A 23,765-nucleotide genomic window follows, 5' to 3' on the forward strand; every position below is an offset into this window, starting at 1 on the left:
AGTCCATCAGCAGTGCATGTGTAAGCCAAGCAACATCACCAATGAGCAAAAGCAAGTCTAACAATGGTAGATAACTCCAGAGGATGGAACCAAACCCATGCTCTTGCATGTAAAAAACAAACAACCAAACACAGTGCCAAATAGAAAGACTACAGAAGAGCAACAAATGCTGTTACATACACAAGTAGGTGTACATAACCAAAACAAACATGTAATGGAATGTGTATATGTTACACATATATGTCATGTCAAAGGCAATACACAGGTGTACATGTGTATGTATGTCTATTAGTGACATAAATGGAATGTACATGAAATCAAGCTCAATACACATACATACACCAAGAACACATAATAACATGTTCAGAAATGTAACAGTACAGCATAATGAATACAGCAGGCTGTACACATGGATGTGAGAAAACTACAACAGATAACACACAAGTTTAATGAGAACAAGGACATATTGCAAACATTAGTCAACAACTTGTATGCACATGTCCTGCAGTGTACAATGGGCATACCTGGGGCACATATTCACTGTGCAAATTAATAAATGACAGTGGGCAGTAGTTTTAACAAAGGCAAACAGTAATAAGATAATATGAAGCTGGGATAGAGGTAGACATCAGGCTAAAGCACGACATGGTAAGTTGAGACAATGCAAATGCATGTGTAAACCAAACAGGGTACTGCAGACACCACACAGATATACATGTAACCAAATGAAAAATGTATGTCAAATGGCCAGATGGATTGCTGATGTCCACAGAGCTGGATATGTATAAGGCACACATGCACAGTAATGTGCAATCATCTGAAATCAACATGCATAAGTAAGCAAGCTAAAAATTAAAAACACATACATATGCTATCATGCAAATGTCAGCTAAAGAAATGCAGGTGTATATCAACTACCCTGCTCAAACTGGAGCAGAGGGCACTCCTATGAGCATCATTACAGCACATCAGCAGTAAATCACTAAATGCTTACATGTCAAAGGTACATTTCTTATTGCCTGTATTTGTCTGACTATGTGCACATAAGTGTACAGTCATTTAATGTGTACATCTATTTATGGAAGGTGTACATCAATGTCAGTATGTCATGAGTGTGGAAATGCTACATACAACAAACACAGTATAATGTACTTTGAAAGAGTGTGTTATCTGTACATTACTGACTGATGCAGTCAGATAAGAAGGACTGCACACAGGCAGGATATACCTGTATATAATCCCACATGGCATCAGTGCTGCCAAACCATGACACAACATCACATCATGAGAGTGGGACATTATGTCAACTGTCACCCAAAAACATGTGGAATGACATGGCTGTATGTTGCACATACCTGATATGGTAAAATAGAACTCCAAGGCATATCACACTGTCAATGATGGAGTATGGAGAACATATGTTGTCTGTCAGTTGCTCCAGTAAAACACATGTTTACAGGCTACCTCTTGCAGCCGTATCTGAACGTTAATGGCCACAATGCATGGACAGTTGAATTTGTGTGAAAGTGTAATATGTTAATATGTATCATGCATACATTGAAACCAAAGTAAATGTCACACTGTAATAACACATAAGCATGACAGATACATGGTATTCATGCACAAGAGTGCATATACAATCCAATCAGTGAAATGGCAATCACCATATGGGCAGCATAAGACAAGTAGAACACACAGACAATTCTTACCAACTGTAGGGACCGGGCTGATGCAGATCAGACTCCCAAATGATCTCATGAGCTATCACCCTGAACAATTCCCTCATAGCCCATGCCATATCCTCAGACAAGGTCCCCAACATGTCCCTCATCTGTTCTTGGAACACATCAGTAATGACCTCTTGCATCTCCTCCTGAAAATTGTCTCAATCCCGGTTGTGTTGATGTCTCTTCCAGGGTGGAGGCAGGGTGTCACGGGCAGGTGCTGGTCCATGTCCCTCGACTTTGTCATCATCATCATCATCATAATCATCACCATCATCCTTGGAAGAATCTGGCAGTGGCCTCCCATTTGCATGTCATTGGCTTCAGATCAGAGAACATCCATGGGTATCATGCTCTGTAAAGATTAATTGCAAAACACAACAGAAAAGAAAAGCAAATGTCTATCACACAGAACAGTCCCATGAATATCATAGCACAACACAATATGATTATGATGACAATTTATACAAGAACTGTCACATGTCCATTATGGACAGAGTTACCTCATAAATGCATGGCCCTATATGTCCTATTCTTAAACAGGATGTCATTATTTTTATAACAATTCTATAGGATAGACACACCCACCTAGGTGATTATCTTTTTAAGAATGTATGAATGCTCAAATCAAGACATTGTACTACTGGAATTCAATGATTTATATGAACAGCCACAAAGTGTCATTGTTAAAATGAGGAGAAAGTGACATGATATGACAAACATCTGAGATAATTTGCTGCTAATTTACTGAACAAACATCGATATAAAAACTACAATAGTAAAACAATATTATATGTTCAATAACCACAGCTGGTAACATACAAGAATCTAATATATCTTTTACTAACAGTATTGTATGTGTACAACTGTATGCATTATCTATCAAAAAGTATTAGCAATCAGTAACCTTAAAAAACAAAACATTGTGAATGCGCTTGCTGATAATGAACTGATGTGATAAACATCTGAGGCAGCATGATAATTTGCTGAACACACATTGATATAATATGGGTACAACACTAAAAGCCATTTGATATGTTCAATCAACACAACTGTTTGCATCTGAGAATTTAATATAGCTGTTACTAACAATATTGTATATGTTTTATGATTTATTGTAAATGTTATCTCTTTAACTGCTTGTTTAGTTGCAAATAAAAATGTCTAAACTGCTTGTAAGTAAAATTGAATAACTCACTGCAGAACTTTTCTCCTCTGGTCCCCACTGAAAACGAGCCAGATGCTCAGCTGGACTAACCTGGTTAACTAATGTAAAATAAATAAATAAATAAAATGTACAACTGTGTGCATTATCTACCAAAACAATCAGCAATTGGTAGCCTGAAAAAAAAAAAAAAAACTTTGTGAATATGCTTGCAAATGCTGAACAGCTGGAATAAAATTGGTATCTGGTGAACTGTCAGTCAACCTAGGCTATAACAGTTGGTTTAACAAAACACCCAATGGTTTGAAGACAGATACGGTACCAGTGTTGACCTACAGGGTGTGCTGAATATGAACTGATGCAATCAAATGAGTATCTGCTCAACTGTCAGTTAACCTAGACTATAACAGTGTGTTTAAAACAATACCCAATGGGTTGGAGAAAGATGTACTATCAATGTTGACCTGCAGGGTGTGCTGAATATAAACTGTTACCAGCAAATAGGTAACTACTCAAGTTTAGCCAATCTAGGCCATAACTGTGTTTCTATAAAAACACCCAAGGTGTTAGAAGCAGATGCAATACCAATGTTGAACTGAAGGCCATGGCACACAGTCTGGAAACAGCAGTGCAAACACTGACACAGAAGGCACCCATTAATTCAATGAATAGACAGAATATACACAACAAAGCATCAGAAAGCATAGCTAAACATTCAAGTGTACCAAATCATGTATCAAAAGCACTGAAGCACTGATCAGAACACTTAAACTTGTATATAAAACATTATCTTTCCAAGGTGTGTGACAGATCCAAAAAAGCAACTGTCAATTAGATTGTGGAGAACCTTTAAAAATGTGTGCTGAAGAAACGGTCTCAAAGATACATAAAATATTAACATAATTAAATTTTATCCACAATTATAATCACAGCTACAATGTGATTTCACTTAGCTTATGCTTGATGGATATTCCTGCATTCTAATCAATAAACATGTTACTATGAAACATACAGGCCTAAAAACAGGGTAGATACTTTTCAATTCATAAAATACATAAAGGAATCAACATACCTCTCTCCTGCTAATCCTCAAGACTGTCTATCTGCTCGATGCACATGGTTCTGTTCTGACTGTGATCCTTGTCGCCTGAAATCAAAAAGTAGAATGTATGAAAAATATATTCCTCAAATAATACTGATATACATTTCTCAACACAGTTTTTAGAAATTTCTTGCTGAAGAACATTAGATAAGCACAATACACAGTTGACATTTTTACACTCGGGTGTTAATATCTTTGAACACAGATTGGAGGACATAAAATTCAAACCTGCAGCCACAATCTACATCCAAACTCCAATCTTGTGAACTAGCTGCCTACCTAACACATCTTAACTGAAAAAGCATGTTTAGCAGGCAGTCAAATGAGTTCATGTTACAACATCATCTTTATGGTGAATGGTCTCTTATAATGATCTTGGCTTAGGATTGCAAAGTTTGAATATGTACTGTTCATGTAGCTAAAAAGTTGGAAAAATACTTTTATGTTATCACTGTGTTCAGATGCATTAATGGTAATGCAGAGCATACATTCCTCATGCAGTGTGACAGTGTCATGTAGCATGCAGCTTCTGTGAACAGAACTGTACATGTTGCTGTACATTGTGAACAAAGAAAGGTATGTGTGAAAACCATTAGCCCTTAAGTTGCACATAACTAGTAAAATACATATATATTCCCTGTTCTTCATTCAGCTGTTAGTCTGTCCTTCACAATCCCTCAAAATTTGAGGATGATCTTGTACTACTATTGACTTCGATATTTCTTGAGAAAACATCACATAATTTTTACAAAGTATACAATATTAACCAAAAAAATACTCAGACATATGCCAGGATTTAGTAAGATGTACTACCCTCACAGTTAAATAGCTGATATTAATGGAATGTTATGGATTACAGATTTATTAGTAGAAATTCAATGAATAACTGAGTTATTCACTACTACGCTCAAAATATACATTAATATCAATAAGTGTAATATGCTTGTATAAATAAATGCTATGGGTAACAGTTTCAGATATATATGTCCCCTTTCCAAATTTGAACACACAGCACACTAAAACATAGATATGCTAGATTGTTTTCTGACAAGCTTTGCTTGCAGTCATCACATGTTACTCTTAAACAAACATGTACTCTTCTCCAAACACTGTTGTTCAACAGCTGATGTTATCAATGCATTATGGATTATGGTTATATTCATAGAAATTCAAAGACTACATCAGTGATCCATTACTATGTTCATCATAAACCTTAATATAAAGTATTGCAATATGGTTCTCCCAAAAATGCTATGGGTGAAGCTAACCAAGGTAACAGGTATAGATATAGGGTTTCTGTATGTGGTTTGGAACCAACAACATGCCAAAATGTAGACATACTGGCCAGTTGCTTTACATGACAAGCTAGCAGTCAGTAAGGGTTGTATTGCAGAAAACAAAATAAATAACAGCTATGAACACATAACTAAATACATATGTGTAAGAAATGGGATGGGCATTACTTTTTAAGTTAAATAAACATGTCTGTGTAATTGTTTAGGAGGAATGATGTAAGGAACATATACTGTATATGTGCTTTTATTCCAACTTGTAATGGTTCAATAGGTGATACAGTGGGACTATAATAGAAAACTATAAAATGCTTAGCCATCCACAGCCTAGGTGCTATAGGCATCTTATGTGAAATTACATAGTTAGATGTTGTAAAACATATGTACATCTACAAAGGACATACTTATGGATTTTATACACATTAAATAAATTAACATGGGTATCAAACTCATAGTTAAAAGAACAGTATTTACAAAGTCCACTTAATTTTTCCCATGAATTAATTATCACAGCAGAGCCATGGCCTGAAGTTAAATGCCAAAAAATGTATAGTCATACCCTTCGGGAAAAACAAGGTAACCCCAAGCTACCATATAGGTGGCAATCCACTAAGCACAGAAGAGGTTATCAGGGACCTGGGGACCCAGGTTGACAGTGGCCTTTCTTTTGACACTCACGTTGCTAAAGTGGTTAGAAAGACCTTCTACATTGCCCACCTGATCATGAAGGGATTCACATCCAGATCTAGTGAGGTCATTGTTCCCCTGTACTCTTCACTTAGACCAATGATCGAGTACAATGCCCCATTCGGGATGTATCTCACCCGACATCTGCAGCAATTGGACAGACCCCAAAAGTTCCTCACCAAAAGGATAAAGGGACTCCAAAATCTGTCATATGCTGCCAGATTGAAGAAACTCCAGCTCTATTCAGTCGCATACCGTCTGCTCAGAGGTGACATGTGCCTGACATACAAGGCCATGTCCAACCCGAATTAATGGACATGCTCCACCTCAAAAATCCAAATCCACCAAAACCACTAGAGCAAGCGACTTAAACCTTAGCACGGATATAAATAGGACATGCTGGAGGGATAGATTTATCACTCAGAGACTCCATATGCTGTGGAATAAAATCCCGGTCCATGTGAGGCAGAGCACCTCGCTGGCTCTGTTCAAGAGAAATCTTGACCTGTGGATGGGAGATCGTAGGTTCACCCCGGGAATCATCTCTGTGTCACTGCTGGACAGAGGCACAACAAACTAATGGGCACAGTATTTTTTCATATAAGGGGTGGCGTAAGCCACAAAACTTTGGGCTAGGCTTATAAATGCCTTAGGGCAGATAGCCTAGTATAAACCTATGAACCTATGAACCTATAATACATGGTTATAAAAACATATGAGATATATGTTACAGAGAAATATCTGTAAAATCCATAGCAATGCTCGGGTATAGGTAAAATACTAGCATCTCGGTGACCCTATTCTGAAGCTCCTCTGCATCCCTCCAGTGCAGGTCATCATAGTAGTGACAAACCTGCATTCCAGTGCAGTAAATTTACTTTCTCTGTCAATGCTCCCTTGTGAACTGGTTCCACTCATTAATCATAGTGAACTTCTTTGGTCTGGCTCTCATCCTCCGCTCAAATCCGGTGTAGATGGTCAACATCTGTGTCATGTCCTCGTCAGTCCAGTTGGGCAAACAGACACATCTCAGACTCCACAAAGTAGCCATCATGATTCTCAAGTAGAACAAATCTGTAAAATACAAACAAAGAAATGCTCACTGAGGTACTACTCAGTTTGCAGTTAGCAATGGTCCGATCAGTAAATTTATCAAAATCAATGATTGGAAGTGGTGCTGATGTCATATTTTAAGATCATTGGAAGATAATGGGCATATGTCACAAGTGGTACCATTTATCGATACATGTTGGGTGTTTACATGGTACACTTGGGTGTTTCGGTGCATGACAGCAGTTTACGCAGATATACGCGAATGGGATTCCAAAAACTTGAATTTTAATTAACCTCATTAATTATGTATGGCACAAATAGCACTTAAATTTGGGTGCACATAAGGTGCACTTTGATTCAGAGTAAGAGGTACATTGGCAATTGGTAGAATTTCTATTGTGACTAGTAAATTTGATAAGGTTACTCATTTCAAAAGATACATGTTTTAATTCATATTTACTCAAAATGGTTACTTTAACAGAAGTTGTCATACGTTACTGGAGTAATGTTGTCTTGAACTTTATGCATATGGGTTTTGTTCTTCTAGATAGTTTGCATACAACAAGAGGGGAGCAGTGCATCCCTAGTGGTGGGATTAAAGCTGGAGTTCCAGGACAGATGGATGTATTTATTTCCATTACACAGATGTATATTGTGACAATTACTGCATATTGCTGTAGCATGCATATTTATTTATTGCTGTTTTTGATTTACAGCAGCAGAATTGAGTCATGAACACAGTTCCACACAGGGTCAGAATGATGAACGCGAGTATAATTACATGTATTGGTACATCTGAGCTAAAGACAGAGCAGTCCAAACGTTTGTATTGCTGCTTGCATTAATATTCACAAGTTCATCTACGTCAGACCAGGGACTGGCAGATGAGTGTCTCTATACTGTTGCTATAAACACTACCTTGTTAGTGCTCCCATCTCATTCAATGACACTACTGTTTACTGTTATATTGTTGCTTCCCTACAATTGAGTACTACAGGTACATCCAGTGGAGAGGCAAGCCATACATTATCAAGTGCAGACAGACCAGGTCTGTTACAGCAACTTTGTCATAGCTTTCAACAATGTGTAGCACATGCAATACCTGACATTTCTGTCAATATTTGTCAATACAGGCCAATCTGGTGTACAGTTACATCCATCATGTGAATATTTGCAGCAAATATTACTTTGTTGTATATGTGATACTGTCAGTATTCATTTTGCTGTCTTTCTCTTTACTCTCCCACTGCAGGATCCACAGTGCAACCCACAAACTCTACACAGCAGGAGTTTGTCAGTGGTATGCTATTACGTATGTTTCATACCTGTCCTTGCTGTTAATCCTGTAGTTGACATCCATTAATGTTATGTCCTTCTTAACATTCTTAGGTCAGTCTGTATAAATGTCCTAAAGTGCACATATGAATGGTATGTATATGTCACACATTCTGTATGTTTTAAATGGGTTTACCTGGTTAGTGGTGTAAATAATGTGATCAGTGCTGTTTTCTTTCCATGCACTACTTGAAGTTCATCCCAGTGCAACACCGCCATCTTTCCATGAGTGTTTGTCAGGTGTGTTGTTTTCTTTTTTGTGTGCATCAGATATGTCATGTATACTGGCCATGTAAACAGATTATATACATATTTCATGTACATTTTCTGAAACATATGTACAGTAGACTGCAAGTAAAGTCATTAGAATCATTAGTATTTCTAATATTGCAATGAAAAAAAAAAATATATATATATATATATATATATATATTTATATATATCTATCTATATATCTATATCTATATATATATATATCTATATATATATATATATATATATATATATATACATACACCATATGTCTTTGATGATATCCACCGTGTGACATAGGCACATTGACCTGAAATGTATAAATGGGTTCAAACATGTTTCTTGTAGCACATAAACTATTTGTATCATCCAGCAGCCTTTTCAGCAATTGTGATGTTGTTCATGATGTGTTTCAGCATGGTAATATGGCCTCTGGCACAGAGGACCTTGAGTTGTTTGAAGAGTCCATCCATGAGGTTAACAATCATGTTGCATCAGATCTAGCTGGAGAGCCACTTGTCTAGGGTGAGGTCATTGACCAACAGCCCAGCTGAGAGCACTGCTGCTGGCAGTTCCACACAACAGTGATAAACAATGCATCATGGTAGATATAGGCAAGCAGATGTTGTACATGGCCAGGTGTCACAGGATGTCTTTTTCCTACTGCAGGCAAATGAATGGTCACAACAACAGCATTGTTCAGATGTTCATGCACTTGCCTGTGCAACAGATCATGTGGCACACCAGCTATATGTCATGCATGAAGTACAAGAGCACAGATATGGTGAGATTGTGGCTGCATTGGTCACTCAAAATGAGAGTCTGCTAGCTGTGGCATGGTTGTTGGAAGCCCTGGCTTCTATGGTACTGTAGCAGTGTCATACCACCAGCAGGATGCTGCATTCCCTAACTGAACTCAGTAGATTGCAACCTGTGAGAGGCAGGCCACCTGTCCACAGAACCACCATTGTCCATTGAGAATCACTGTCTGTGGTCCAGCTTGCACAGAGTTCAACTGCTGGTCTAACTGCTGAGATCCTGCTAGCCACAAGGCCTTCAACTCACAGTCACAGTCATGCTCCTTCATCTCAACATGGTACTATACCCTCATCTATATCCATTGTGGAGCAACCAGGGCAAGATGTGTCTGTATGTGGTCATTACAGGGTGGACCATGGTGTGATATGTTAGTGAGATCACCCAAAATTGCAGTAGAGTGTGTACAACAGTGTAGTAAATGTAACTGACTCATATTATTGCAATCTCACTGTTCTGTGATATGTGTTTTTTTGAAATTAAAATTCTGCATTAAGTCCTGTGTGAGTTATCTTTTTTCATGTTATTATACTGTAGAGATATGTATGTGTAGCACTGATGTGTGTCCCTTATTGTTTACTATACAGTGATACAACAATCTGTGTGTGTATGCATATCTGTGTCAGTTGTGCCCTGGGCTGACGATCTGTGTTTTGACACATTTGTATTTGTTCATGTTGGAATATGTTATGATTATGTTATGTGGGATGCTCAGTATGTACATATAGGGGGTACTTGCCATTAGATGCAATCTGTGTTGCTGTGGTTTGGAAACACCTGAACATCAATGCTCAATCTGTGTACTCATGTACATGTGGCTTGTCATGACACAAATATTTGGTCAGATGCTGCCATGTTGCCCGGGCCTGCACTTGTGGTCACACCCTAGGTTACCTATGCCTGTGATTTATGTCCCTATGTCCTCCTGCTCCTCCTCTGATACCATTGGAATGTTATTTTCAGACATTTGGAGTTCTTGGGGTAGTTCATCCACACCTGCAGCTAGAAGACTGCCATGTGCTCTGGTTAGCATGCTGTGCAGCATGGCATACACCGTTATCATCTGTGCTGCCTTCTCAGGTGTGTATTGCAGAGCACCCTGAGATGGGTCCAGACATCTGAACTAAGCTTTCAGTACACCAAACACATGCTCTATGGTGTTTGGTCATAATGGATATTGTTAAATTGCATCCTAGTTATGTTCCTATACTTACCCTGTAGCAGTTCCTCGGGTATTTCACTTTGCTGGAATGCAGCCCTCAGTCCACTTTCCCTCCAAATTGCAGCATCATGAACATTTTCAGGGCATGTTGCCATGATGTTTGTTATGCTAACATCTGCTTCACACACAATCTGTTGGTCTGCTTCAGGATGTATTGTAGTCCTGATGAGTATGTGTGTGCAGTCTGTTGCACTAACTACATGTGGGAAGTTCGCTAGAGCCTTTATGTACCTTTCCATGTCAAGGGTATAAGTACTGTAGGTTAATTTATCCAGGCAGTCAGTATTTTTTCACCCATTTGGAGTTTGCTTTTGAACCCAGGGTTAGGTTTAATTGTAGAAGTTCAGGTCTTGTCTATATGGTTGTTTGTTGTTACTGTAATTGTTTTTATATAGGGAAGACAACAAGGACTTTGAGTTGTCACATAAGCAAACACATTAGGGTTATAAAAATCATGATTCCAGCAATGCCCTAGCCAAAAACAGCAGGGAGTGATGAAATATGGGACATAATTATTTCCTACAATCTCAGGACATTTGCCATTTTAATATTTTTGGTCATGACCCAACTGCCCAAAAAGGGACTGTCCCTCGCAAAGTGGGACAGGTGGTAACCCTACTTAAGTTTGCTTTAAAGCGCCTTAATCACCCTATATCCGACTGCCACTATTGTGACCATCATATAAAATTAGCCATTGCATGGCTTTGACCCGGGAACAGGAACACCATAGTCACTAGTTTTACCACTAAACCATCCGTGATACATTCTCTATGGAAGGTAATTAGGATGTATGACTTTACTACAGCCATTCCACAGTACTGGCAACAAATGTGACAGTCGGGTGGTGTACATATGTATAGCACATGTTACTATTCATATGTTTCTGAGACACATATGTATACATTTGCAAGTATACATATTTATGAATTGGACACATACTTGACAACTACTTATATACATGTATGTGTGATGTGTAGCTATGCAAATGTGAAAGGTATATATTCCCAATAATGCACGTGGGGAGATGTGCATCATGGTCAGGTGTTTAATCCCGGGTCGTAGGTTCTGCAGGACCGGCTGGAGGCTGAGCAGGGTTATGGAAAACTACTACTCATACAACTTGTGTCCAGATGTCTACGGGACTGGACATCGTGTCGTGACACCAAGTCTAATCTTTAGAACAGATACTTATCCCATGAGGGATATCCAAAAATGTTGGGGACCAATAACCTCGATTTTTTTGGATTTACAAAAATGAGGTAGGGTTATACATGCAAGGGATAAATAGTTTGCAGTCCTGAGACTGCCTAGGGTGAGACTGCCTACTAGATATAAGTAGGGGTCACTATGTGCAGATATGGCTGTGCCAAGCTAGCAGCCCGAGTATGGGTGGTTTTGGTGGACATTCAGGAAGGGGGGTGGTGTGCTGTGGAGGGGATGATGGGTATTCAGTTATGTTTCCAGGTGTGTTGGGGTTGGATGGCTCAGTTCAGGCCAGACCATTATGTGGTTGTGTGCTGGTAACGTTTCTGCACATGTGTATCGCACATTTTAATGTTCATATGTTCGTGGGATTGTGTTTTACAGTATGGCCTGTCAGGTTGTATTGCAGTTGTGAATGTTTGTTATTTGGTTTTCTTTCTGATTCACCCACTGCTCCCTCTTACACCTCCAGTTCACCTATTGTGCATCCGACCCAGTCTCCCCTTGGTGAATTATTACATTACCTGCCCCCCAACCCCATATTCCACACACACCATCCATCCCTTCTCTGGTTGATGGCCCATGGTACAGTCAACAGAACACATTGCTACACTACATATCTCTGGTACCAATATGGTTGTGAGGACTACCCTAGCATTTTTGATCTTCCACATGCTGTAGTTCACACACATAGGTACACAGCAAATACTTATCTTTCATGACATGGTAGGTAGACCCAGGTAATACCCATTCATCTTTGGGCCGTCCTGACAAGGATGACTTGGACTGCAAATGGGCAGATATTGAGCGAATGTTCTGACCATTGGTAGGGTTGCCACCTTTTCAAATGACCAAAATGGGACATTTTCGAGACACACATCAGATTTTACAGGCCAACACATACCCACGGTCAGTACAAAGGATAGTACATTAGTTTTATGCCTAAATGAAAGCTTATTGTTGTAGCAGTTTAGTTGCTTATTCTGTTTCTTGTAACATTTAGGTATTTTACATACGGAAATAAGTATTGTATGGAACTATTACATAAAATATGGGACATAATTATGTCCTACAATCGCAGGACATTAAACATTTATAATAGTTTTGGTATGGACACAACTGCCCAGAGGGGAACTGTCCCTCACAATGTGGGACAGGTGGTAACCCTAACCACTGGGCTAGGCTTAGCAAATGGCAGCGGCGTGCTAACATGCTGTGTTTCCCTTCCACTTGGTATAACAATCAACACTACAATGGAATACGGGCAAGGGGTTTTAAATGTCATTTGTTCGAGGGACGGGGACTCAATATTCAGCTACGTGCCTTTGTGTTTACTTTTTATTTTGATATCCGCAAAACTGTTGTGTATGCTTTACATGCATTTCAGTATCCACGGACACTGACAGGAGTGATTATTATTAGAGGCATGCTGTACTAGTCAGCATTTTAGGTTGCGCGTAGGCAGCCGACATGTTCACGCCTCCGTGCAGCACTTAGACATGCCCCCTGCACTTGTGCATGTTTCCTATGCACGTGGATGATGTGGCAGCACGCCTTCATTAATATGCATGTGGTGCTGCTGTGCCATCTCTACGCTGCACGGTCGGCACAAGGCTAACGTCGTCCTTGCGCCAAGCTTCATGAATCCGGGGGGTTATGTTTTAGAATCAGTTTCTTTTGTTTCCTCACTACTTTGTATCCATTGAAATTTCATTTAAAAGTGGAACTAACTTATATCTAGTGCACATTAAAAGTCAGTTTTAGACACTAGACCACTAGTGACACCAGCAAAGATGAAAATATAAGAATATTAGCAAAAAATGGAAATGGTAATGGAGTAATTGAGGTAAAATGTACCTTTTCAGGGTGCAAAGCTCATTGTAACAGATAGCTAAACAGAAGTCTTATATACCTATGTTTGTATAAAGACAAGTGAGGGAAAATTGATAGGAATAATTTAACATCACTTTTACTGCGGGAAGGCTTTACTTTCCATTGAAGTACAGTGAAGCCCATTCAAAAGGTATTCTCATATACAGCTACTAATAAGGTTGACTACAACTAAGCTATACCTGTTGGTCATTGGCAATCAGTGTACTACCCCAGAAACATACCTCTCAACTTCTTAGTACAAGAAATCTGGATAAAGCCAAAAATAATGGGGGACAAAGGGCCAAAAATAGGGACAATTTTTAAATACTGCTCTTATAAACTTAGTTGATAAGATAAAAGTTTTTGCATTAACATAATTTTCTGAAGGATTTAAAGTCTGAATCTCAAATGTCTTGTCATTATTAAATGATTTCAACCCTAAATGATTTGCCAGAAAATCACAAATGTTATGATGGAAGGACCAAAAATAAGAGGCAAAAATCTGGACAGTTCAGAGATATGCCTGGTAAACAAACAATAATACATATATACATAAATAAAATATCCAATTTATTAATTTTAGGTTTAAACTAAGCCCTTTTGCAAATAAACCTTTACATATTTTATGTACTTCGTTTTTTTCTTTTCTGAAATGCAGCTGTTTTATACAGTAGACAATCAATTTCCTTTATCTTCTGCTACAATTACACAAACTCCACTTGTTCAAAGAACCATGCAAGCATTAACATTCAGAGTTATTTGCATATATGGTACATATTTATCCATCACTGCTGACTCACAGCAGAAAAGACAGATGGAACAAGAATGGAAATGAAACAAGCAATAATGTTACTTTGAAAAGATGTACCATTTTTAATACCACTGTTGTTGTTGTTGTTGTGTCTTTCGGCTTTTCCTGGTCCTGGTTAGGGGTCGCCACAGCAGAACTCTGGTCCACTAATGATTGGCAGTAGATTTTTTACGTGCCGAGTTGCCGGTCCTGACGCACAACCTTCAATGAAGGTACGCCCATTCACACAGAAGACGCTCTAGCTGAGAATTGAACAGTACCTTATCTGGTTGTGTGAAATTTATGTATTTACTCATCATTGTGGAATGATAGTTTTATCATTTGACTGGCTGTCATGACTAAACAATGTCCCACCAGCATAAAATATGAAATTTATGAACATTGCTATGGCATGGTGCCATATTATAACTTTTAATTTTTTCTGTTTTGCACTTTTCTTGAATTAATTCAAGTAGCTAACTTTCAGATTAATTTATTTAATGTAATATATTTTACCTTTAGAAAGTAATATTAAAGCAGCTAACAGTAAAAAAAAGCCTTTGTATCATATAATCTCTTTACTTTTACATCAGTTTGATTAGGGAGACATATATTAATATGTACTTTCCTTATCATGACAAAAACAAATATATGGAAGATTATGCTATGTTTGAATCTGTAATTGAGTGCATGCTCATAAATTAAGAAGCTGCCCTTTCTTTTGTTACTGTTATATATTAAAATCTGGGAAACAAAAATAAATGCTAATAATATTATGCCTGATTATTTTAAAGTGCAGTATATGTTGTTTTGTGTGAACCAGGAATAACTGAAACTGACTAGTTAGAGTGATGTGCTAATACCTAACTAACTTGCACACACTGGGCAAAATTCCAAAAGATAGTTGTGGATAGTAAAGCACACCTAAGGAAGACTTCAGTGCACCAACTGCAGATGCGATTTCAGAAGATATGCTGCCAGAAGTCTGGCTACTTTTAACTATTCAGCATAAGATAATTACAGATTACATGCATGCCCATTGGATTCCAAAACACATTGTGCACAACCAATGCAACTTAAATGCGACAAACTGCAATGCTAACTCTGTTTACGAAATCCTCAGTGAATACAATACTGCAACTAAAGGATCAGAAGCTATTCCCATAGAATCCGACAGAATCTGCAAGAGTACTGGAAAAAAATGCTACCCGCAGTGTATGAACTCTAACAGGCTGTGATACTGCAAGCTATGAAGGAGGAGGATCTGACTGTGCATCCTAGAAGGCAGCCAGCTAGAAAGAGGGCAAGACTGCAACTAAGCCAACTCTCAGATCAAGAAATCATTGGCAGGTACCACCTAGACAGGCAGCTGGTGCAGACTGTGTACAACATGCATGCCCCACATAAGTGTGTGCAGACAGTGCTAGGCCACCCCATCATCCTCAAAAAAAAAGTGTCTGAGTCTAGGTACACTGGCACCTGGAACATTCCAACAACACATAGGAAAAGCTGTAGGAGTGTCACAGATATCTGCCAGTCATATCCTGGCAAAATGTCAGGTAGCAATGTGCAACAAGGTAGATGAATTCATACACTTTCCATCTACCCCCATGGAGTGGAGAACTGTTATGCACCAGTTCTATAACCTTGCAAACTTCCCACATATACTTGGTGCAATAGAGTGTACCCACATCCCTATTAAGACCTTTGTGCATCCAGAAGCAGACAGCTTCATCAATAGAAAGGGATGCACATCCCTGAATTGCCAGGCTGTGTGTGCAGAAGATGACAGCATAAACATCAAGTTGACACACTCTGGAAGTGTCCATGATGCTACCATATTGAGGGAAAGTGTTCTGAGGGCTGCATTCCAGCCAGGAGAAATACCTGAGAGACTATTACTGGGTAAGTACAGAAACACAGCTAGGGTGTAAGCTAAGGATATCCCTCTCAACATAATCCATGATTATGACAGCTGTGAAGTCCTGATAATATCCCACTGAACTGCCACTAAATAATGTGACATCTAGACAATACCCCACCAGACTGCCAACAATAATGTGACATCTTCCACTATCCTGTCTCAGTAACTAAGGCACTTCATTCCTCACTACTGACTCCAATGTTACACTATCATGTAAACAGGAGTAATATTTCACAATTTTCCCATAAGAGCACAACAGGAACATGCTCTATAACCTAAGACTGGCCTGTATACTTCTGTCCACCCCTAATATAACTCCTTTTTACATACTTCATAGCAATGTGTCCCAGTTTAAGACTTCTGAAACATTCACTCTTAAATTAAGTCTCACACATCCTAACACTTCTGGGAAAGCCTGACACAGATTTCCAGCTGTAGCCCTTCCCCAAGATAATACAGTAATGCTGCCACCAATCAGAGTGTCTTCATGCCCTCTAAAGGGGTGTCCAATTAGGAAAATTAGATATTAAAACAATTGATAGCAAATGACCTAAGCAGCCAGGCTTTCAGAGTGGCCCGGGAAGTTATTGAGGCAAGTATAAGCACTCTCAAATCACTAAAGAAAACACTGATTAACCAGCCACAATGTAAGTTAATAAAAATATTTAATAAAAAAAGCAACGTCTTTTGGCTTTTCTCAGTTAGGGGTCACCATAACAGATCACTGGTTGGCAGATTGATTGGCAGTGGTGTTTTTACTGTGTCGGGTTGCCAGCCCGGTGCCCAACCTTCATAGCAGGCACACACATACACACATGCACCTACCTGCATGTATTTAAAACTCACTCAACCACAGGGAGGGTATGCAGAGTCCACACGGGAGGAGCTCCAGCCGAAAATCGAACCGGAGAATTTGCTGTGAAGTGACAATGCTAACTGCTGCACCACCATGACCAATATAATGAGCACAATGATTAAAATATAAAACAGTAAGTTCCAATAAACAAACAGAACTCAATCACCAGGAAAATGAAATTAACACTGAAGGACAGAAATCCAAAATTTAAACTCTAACTGATCTAACTGATTAGTTATAATTTCCTGTCTGACTAAAGAACAATGTCCCTGATCTAAATTACTACAACAGAGGAAAGGCATGCTTACAGTTCTTGATGATTCCTTTTGGGTATCCACTGCACAGTACAACTGTAAACTGCATCAGGCTGTTATAACTGGCAACTGTAACTGACAACAACTGACTTCAGCAGGCTCTTTTATAGACTAGCCTAAGTGTCCCAACTGTTCTACTTCTAATTTTCATTTCATATTTGTGAAAATCAGCCAACAGCTGTTTACTAAAAGCTCCTTCTTGTCTTTCAGTTCTGACAATAACACATAGCAACTGTCAGCATTCTGATGACATCATTTGCAGATCAGCTGAATCTGAGAAAGTTTACCTTTAGAATCTTTCTTCACAAACATACACAGTTAGAAATGTAAAAGGACACTGTTCGAGTCATTAAAACATTCTGTACAAACAGATCATAAATCTACATGTAAGAACCTATTTACAACACCATAGCTAGTCATGCTGGCACATAATACACAGGTTAATCTGAAATTATATACAAAACTTCAGCCAGATATGCTAGCACAACTGACAGTGTCTAATTTCTTCACATTTCTCCCTCCTTATGACTCAAGCACAGTTTTCAAGTGACCCTAGAAAAATGACGCTTGAGAAAAATTAGTCTGTCTGGGAATATCAACCCACTCCTCTCCTGGACAATCCATTTGCATTGGCATTTTTAACCCTACTGTAGTGTTCTTCTCCTTCTGAAAAAACCTGGCTGAGCACAGCCCTCACCCCACAATTCGAAGCACCTACTTGCACAACAAACTCTTCGCTATAATCTGGGTTGAACAACACAGGGTGTCCTCCCAAAGTCTCCTTAGGTTTTTAGAATGCCTGTTCACCATCTGTGGTCTACACTATCTTATCCAGTTTAGTTTTCCTAGTTAGGTCAGTAGGAGGTGGAGCTATTGCACCATAATTGGGCACACGTTTTCTATAGTACTCCACTGTCATTAGAAAAGCTTTCACTTGCTTTTTAGTAAGAGGAACTGGCCATGTTTGAATAGCTTTGACTTGATATGTTCTGCTTAATCTTACCACTCCCCACTCTGTGTCCTAAGTAAGTGACCTCTGCCATATCCACCTGACACTTACTGGGTTTAATGGTTAATTCTGCCCTTTTAAACTGGTCTGCAAATGTCTGTGGCATAGTCTTTAATTTAGGGTTTAAAATCTCTACAACACCATTAGTCTGGGGGTGATCTTTAAATGTTTCATCCCACAACACGTCCACAAACAAATCAGGAGGTCTGACATGAAGTTGGAACCTTGGTCAGTCAGTATCTCCCTTGAAAATCCTACCCTGATTAAAATTTCTAGTAAATGATTTGCTACCTTCTCTACATCAATATCCCCTGCAAAAGAAATATTAGAGACCATAGCTCGAAGTGGCAGATAGTAGGCTGTAGGCACTACTAACTGCTGTAATGTTTCACCTTCAAGCCCTCCCTTAGGAATCCATTTTCTATACAGCAAACCTTCCTTACCTGCTTCAGTATTAATCAAAGGAGGTTAGAAAGGATTGGGAAGCAAAACTGGATAAGCAATTCACAAAGAAACAATGGGAGGATATATGCATGTCTCCCAAATGTTCAACAGAATCTAGAAGATTTAGGATTTTTGCCTGGAAATGTTTACATAGATATTTTTACACCCCAAGTAGACTCCAGAGAATTTTTCCTCAGGCAGACTGTACATTTTGGAGGTTTGAAGGGGAAGAAAGAGGTAATTGGGAACATATTTTCTGGGACTGTGGTGAGTTGGTAGATTTTAATGCTTCCCTGCAGGATGCACTGGCAGAGATGCTGGGTGGGCAGAGGGTGGGCAGATTGGTCTGATGAGGGAGGTGATTTTTCTGAGCTATGATACAGAATTGGAATTGCCTAGACATGTTAAAGCCTTGTTATGTCTAATAATGGTGGGTGCCAAAAAAACAATTACTAGAAAATGGAAATCAGAATCTAAACCAACTATATTAGAAGTAGTGAATATAGTAAAAGAGATAAAACAACTGGAATTGAGATATTTAGAAAAGGGTAGGAGCAGGCTACATAGGAAAAATGGAAATCATGGGAACAATACATACAAAGGAGGAATGAGGTCTAAAAGGCAGCAGGATTTAAATGAGCAATGTGATGTTTGAGTGAGAAAGGTTGGGTAGATTATAAGTGATGTATGATGTTTGCAACTGGGAATGTGTCAGTATGATTTGTGATGTAAAATGTTTGCAACTAGGATTGTGTCGGTGTGATTTGTTTTCATTTATATAAATGTGTGATTGCCTATGTAGTAAGTGATGGTTTAATAAACAGATTTCTTGTTTAAAAAAGGCAAGGATTGCATAATTTATGTAATATTGCTTAAGTTATATGATATATAGCAATATATGTAAAGTATAATGTTTGTTATGTTTATATAGTTTGATTATTTTTATATGAATGCAAATTTGCCTATCTCACACATGATAATTCAATAAAGGTGTTTGGAAGAAAAAATATATGCAAAAGGAATATTAGGGACTATAGCTAGAAGTGGCAGATGATAGGCTCTAGACTCTGCCAACTGCTGTACTACCTCACCTTCCAGCCCTCCTTTAGGAGTCCACTTTCTATACAACAAACCTTTGTTCCCGTATGCAGACTCCCCTCTTCCTTGAGCCTGTGGTGCTTCCTTAGCCATTTCCCCTCATGCTTTGAAATGTAGGGTCCGTAACTTGAGCCTGTCTCAACTCTATATTTGTGACCCTCCCAAGCTCCCCTTCCACAGGATGGATAGTAACTTCTGACAGCTGTACCTCACTGTCAATCCGAGCACTATTACTCACCTCCATCCCTGCAGTCACCATGTCCAAGGAAACATCAGTACCTACCAGCAGCTGTGGCTCACTTTCAGGTTTACTGCTACAGGATAACTCCTTCTCTGAAACAGCCACCACACCAGTCCCAGCTTCAGGTATGAGATCTGTCAGGATCTCCTCCTGGCTGCCAGACCAACATGCTTGTCTCTGAGCTAGACTGCATGCCACTGCATGCACACAAGATACTGCATCATCACAGTCATTCCCTATTAATACATCTGCAGGAATATTCTCAAAGACAAGCTCCTCTTCCACAGGAAGCCTAGTAACATCTAACAGTTGTGCCTCACTGTCAATCTGGGTACTATCACTCACCTCCATCCTTGCAGTGCAGTCACTGTGTTCAAGGGAACATCAGTACCTACCAGCAGCAGTGGTTCACTTTCAGATGCACTGCTACAAGATAGCTCCTTCACTGAAACAGACATCACACCAGTCCCAGCTTCAGGTATGATATCTGTCTGAGTCTCCCCCAGGTTTACAGACCTACATGCTTGTCTCCAAGCTTAACTGTGTGTCCCTGCATGTACACAAGGCACTACATGATCAAAGTCATTCCCTCTCAGGACATCTGAAGGAATATCTTCAAACACACCTACCTGTGCTTACTTCCTCTTCCACTCTCCCAGTCAAGATGAACCCTAGCCAAAGGTATTTGCAATAAGGTCCTTCCCAAAGCTCTGACTGGAGTGGACTGTCCAACCAATGTAGGCCTCATATCAGAAGCTGTGTCTCTCTTAACAGTAACCTGTTTACCATCTATTAAGATAGGCTATACATTTTGTTGATAGTTTGGCACCCCTGTTGTTTCCAAATAACTTACCACTGGCAGTTTGCCATCACCACTTGCTGAGTCCCTCACCTTCTTTTTCTCATCTTGCCTCAATGGACATTTGACTACTATGTGGCCCCCTCTGGTTACATTTGAAACATCTAATCTCTAACCCTATACTTGGACTAGTAATTTCCCCAGTTACTGGTGTACTCTGTTGGAGTGGTTTAGACTACCCATTTTGGGTTCCCTTATCTCCATGTGCAGCATTGGGTATCCTTTTCTTATGCATTAGTGTTCTGTTTGCTAAGTATTGATCCCCATTTTCTCCCCAGCTCCTCTGCAGAGTTACACTCTCAGTCTGCTAACCAGATTCTCATATCATCAGGGAAAGTACTGAGGGCTTGTTCCTTCACCAAAAGGTCTGCCAGTCCCTCAAAAGTGGTAACCTGACACCCGCGCACCCATCTGTGAAAGTAAGTACTTAAATCAGCAATATAATCATGTGCACTTTCATCTACCTTGCGTCTGTGTTCACAAAACTTTTTTTCTATGAATTTCAGGTGTTAGTTTAAAACAATCTAGAAGACAGTTCTTAATTTTTTCATAATTCAAACAGTCTATATCAGATGATTTTGACATGGCCTGAACAGCTTTACCATGGAGTCAGGAGCTGAACCCTGAGCTCACAGTCAACATCATACTGTCTACATACCCCTCTGAAATATATGAATAAAACTACAAAGTCATTCTCATCCCTGTATTTAGGAAAACACTTACTGACCTTTATAGTTTCTGGGGTCTGGATATTCTCTTCTCCGTTACCTCCAAGACGCTGTCAAAGGTTAAGAAGCTCCACTTTATGCCGCTGCTGTCTCTCATTTTCCTTGGCTTCTAAACATCTCAGTCTCTCTGCTGATTCCAGTTCAAGATGTTTTTCAGCCTGCACTTGTTAAAGAAATTAAATCTGTTTGCCACTGTGCTGCTCTTAGGTTGTTTTAACAATATTCTGATATTTCCTAACCTCCTCTGATACTGCAAAAGCTGTTCCGAGTGTCTGCCAAAAGATTTCCAAGCCTTGCAAAGTTTTTGTGTTGGGAACATTTCTCAGGGTTAGTGAACTTATTTCCAAGGATTCCTGATATTGCAGGAATTCGTCCATCTGTTGTAAAGCATTTGCTACTGCACTTGAGCTCAAAGCCAGTTTGTTTTAAATTAGAAGGGTTCTTTTGCACTCTGGTGGGAGCAGAGCACTAAATTCAACCCATCCAAAGTGGGGAAATTGGTTGATAACTTATGGTGTTTGTATTTGATTGGACTGAGGGTTTATCTTCATAAAAGTCTTTCATTTGCACAATGTGCAAACGCAGTTCCTCATGCTTGCATATAAGCAAGTTAAAAATCCTCTTTAGGAAATGCTGTCCATAGTCTCCCACTGTTTACAGATACTCAAAGAGCTGCCAGTTTGTGCATAGAGTGGTGCCACTGCAGGTCATTTAATAGTATGCTAAAAAATACTCTCACTTTGACCTTTAAGTGACTCTCCCTTACTCCTTCCCATCTGGAAATTGTGTGTCCTTTGCCTTACATAGCCTAGGCTAGATTCAGACCTGCTGAATAATCGACACACATAATCGACTCTCCAGCCGACACAAGCATCCTCCAAAAGGGCCTCATAGAAACAGACAACTGGTGCCAGAGCCATGGCCTCAAGCTAAACGCCAAAAAGTGTATAGTCATCCCCTTTGACAAAAATAAAGTGCCCACAAATTACCACATAGGTGGTAATCCATTAAGTACAGAAGTAGTAATTAGGGACCTGGGGACCCAAGTTGATAGCAATCTCTCATTTGACAACAATGTGGCCAAAGTGGTTAGAAAAACATTTTATATAGCCCACCTAATCATGAAGGGATTCACATCTAGATCAGGGGAGGTCATCGTGCCTCTTTACTCATCCCTCATCAGGCCCATAATTGAGTACAATGCCCCTTTTGGGATGTACCTTACCAGACACCTGCAGCAACTGGAAAGACCCCAAAAGTACCTCACCAAGAGGATCAAAGGGCTCAAACAGATGCCATATGCTGCCCGGTTAAAGAAACTCCAGCTCTACTCAGTGGCATACCACCTGCTCAGAGGCGATCTGTGCCTGACGTATAAAGCCATGTCCAACCCGGAATTAATGGACATGCTGCACCTCAGAAAATCCAAATCCCATCGAGCTACATGCTCGAGAGACTTGAACCTCAGCACTGAAATAAATAGGACATGCTGGAAGGACAGATTCATAACCCAGAGGCTCCCTTCACTCTGGAATAAAATCCCAGTCCAGGTTAGGCAGAGTCCCTCATTGACTCTCTTCAAGAGGAATCTTGATGAGTGGATGGGAGATCATAGGTTTACCCTGGGTATCACTTCTGTGTCACTGTTAGACAGAGGCACAGTATACTAACCTCGGAAAAGGGCATAGCAAAATTAATTTAAAATGGGTGGCAAAAACCAAACACACTCTGGCTAGGCTTATAAATGCCCTAAGGCAGATAGCCTAGTATGAACCTATG

Source organism: Protopterus annectens, chromosome 5.part0 (assembly GCF_019279795.1).
Source record: "Protopterus annectens isolate FY-2018-M chromosome 5.part0, PAN1.0, whole genome shotgun sequence".
NCBI lineage: Eukaryota > Metazoa > Chordata > Ceratodontiformes > Protopteridae > Protopterus > Protopterus annectens.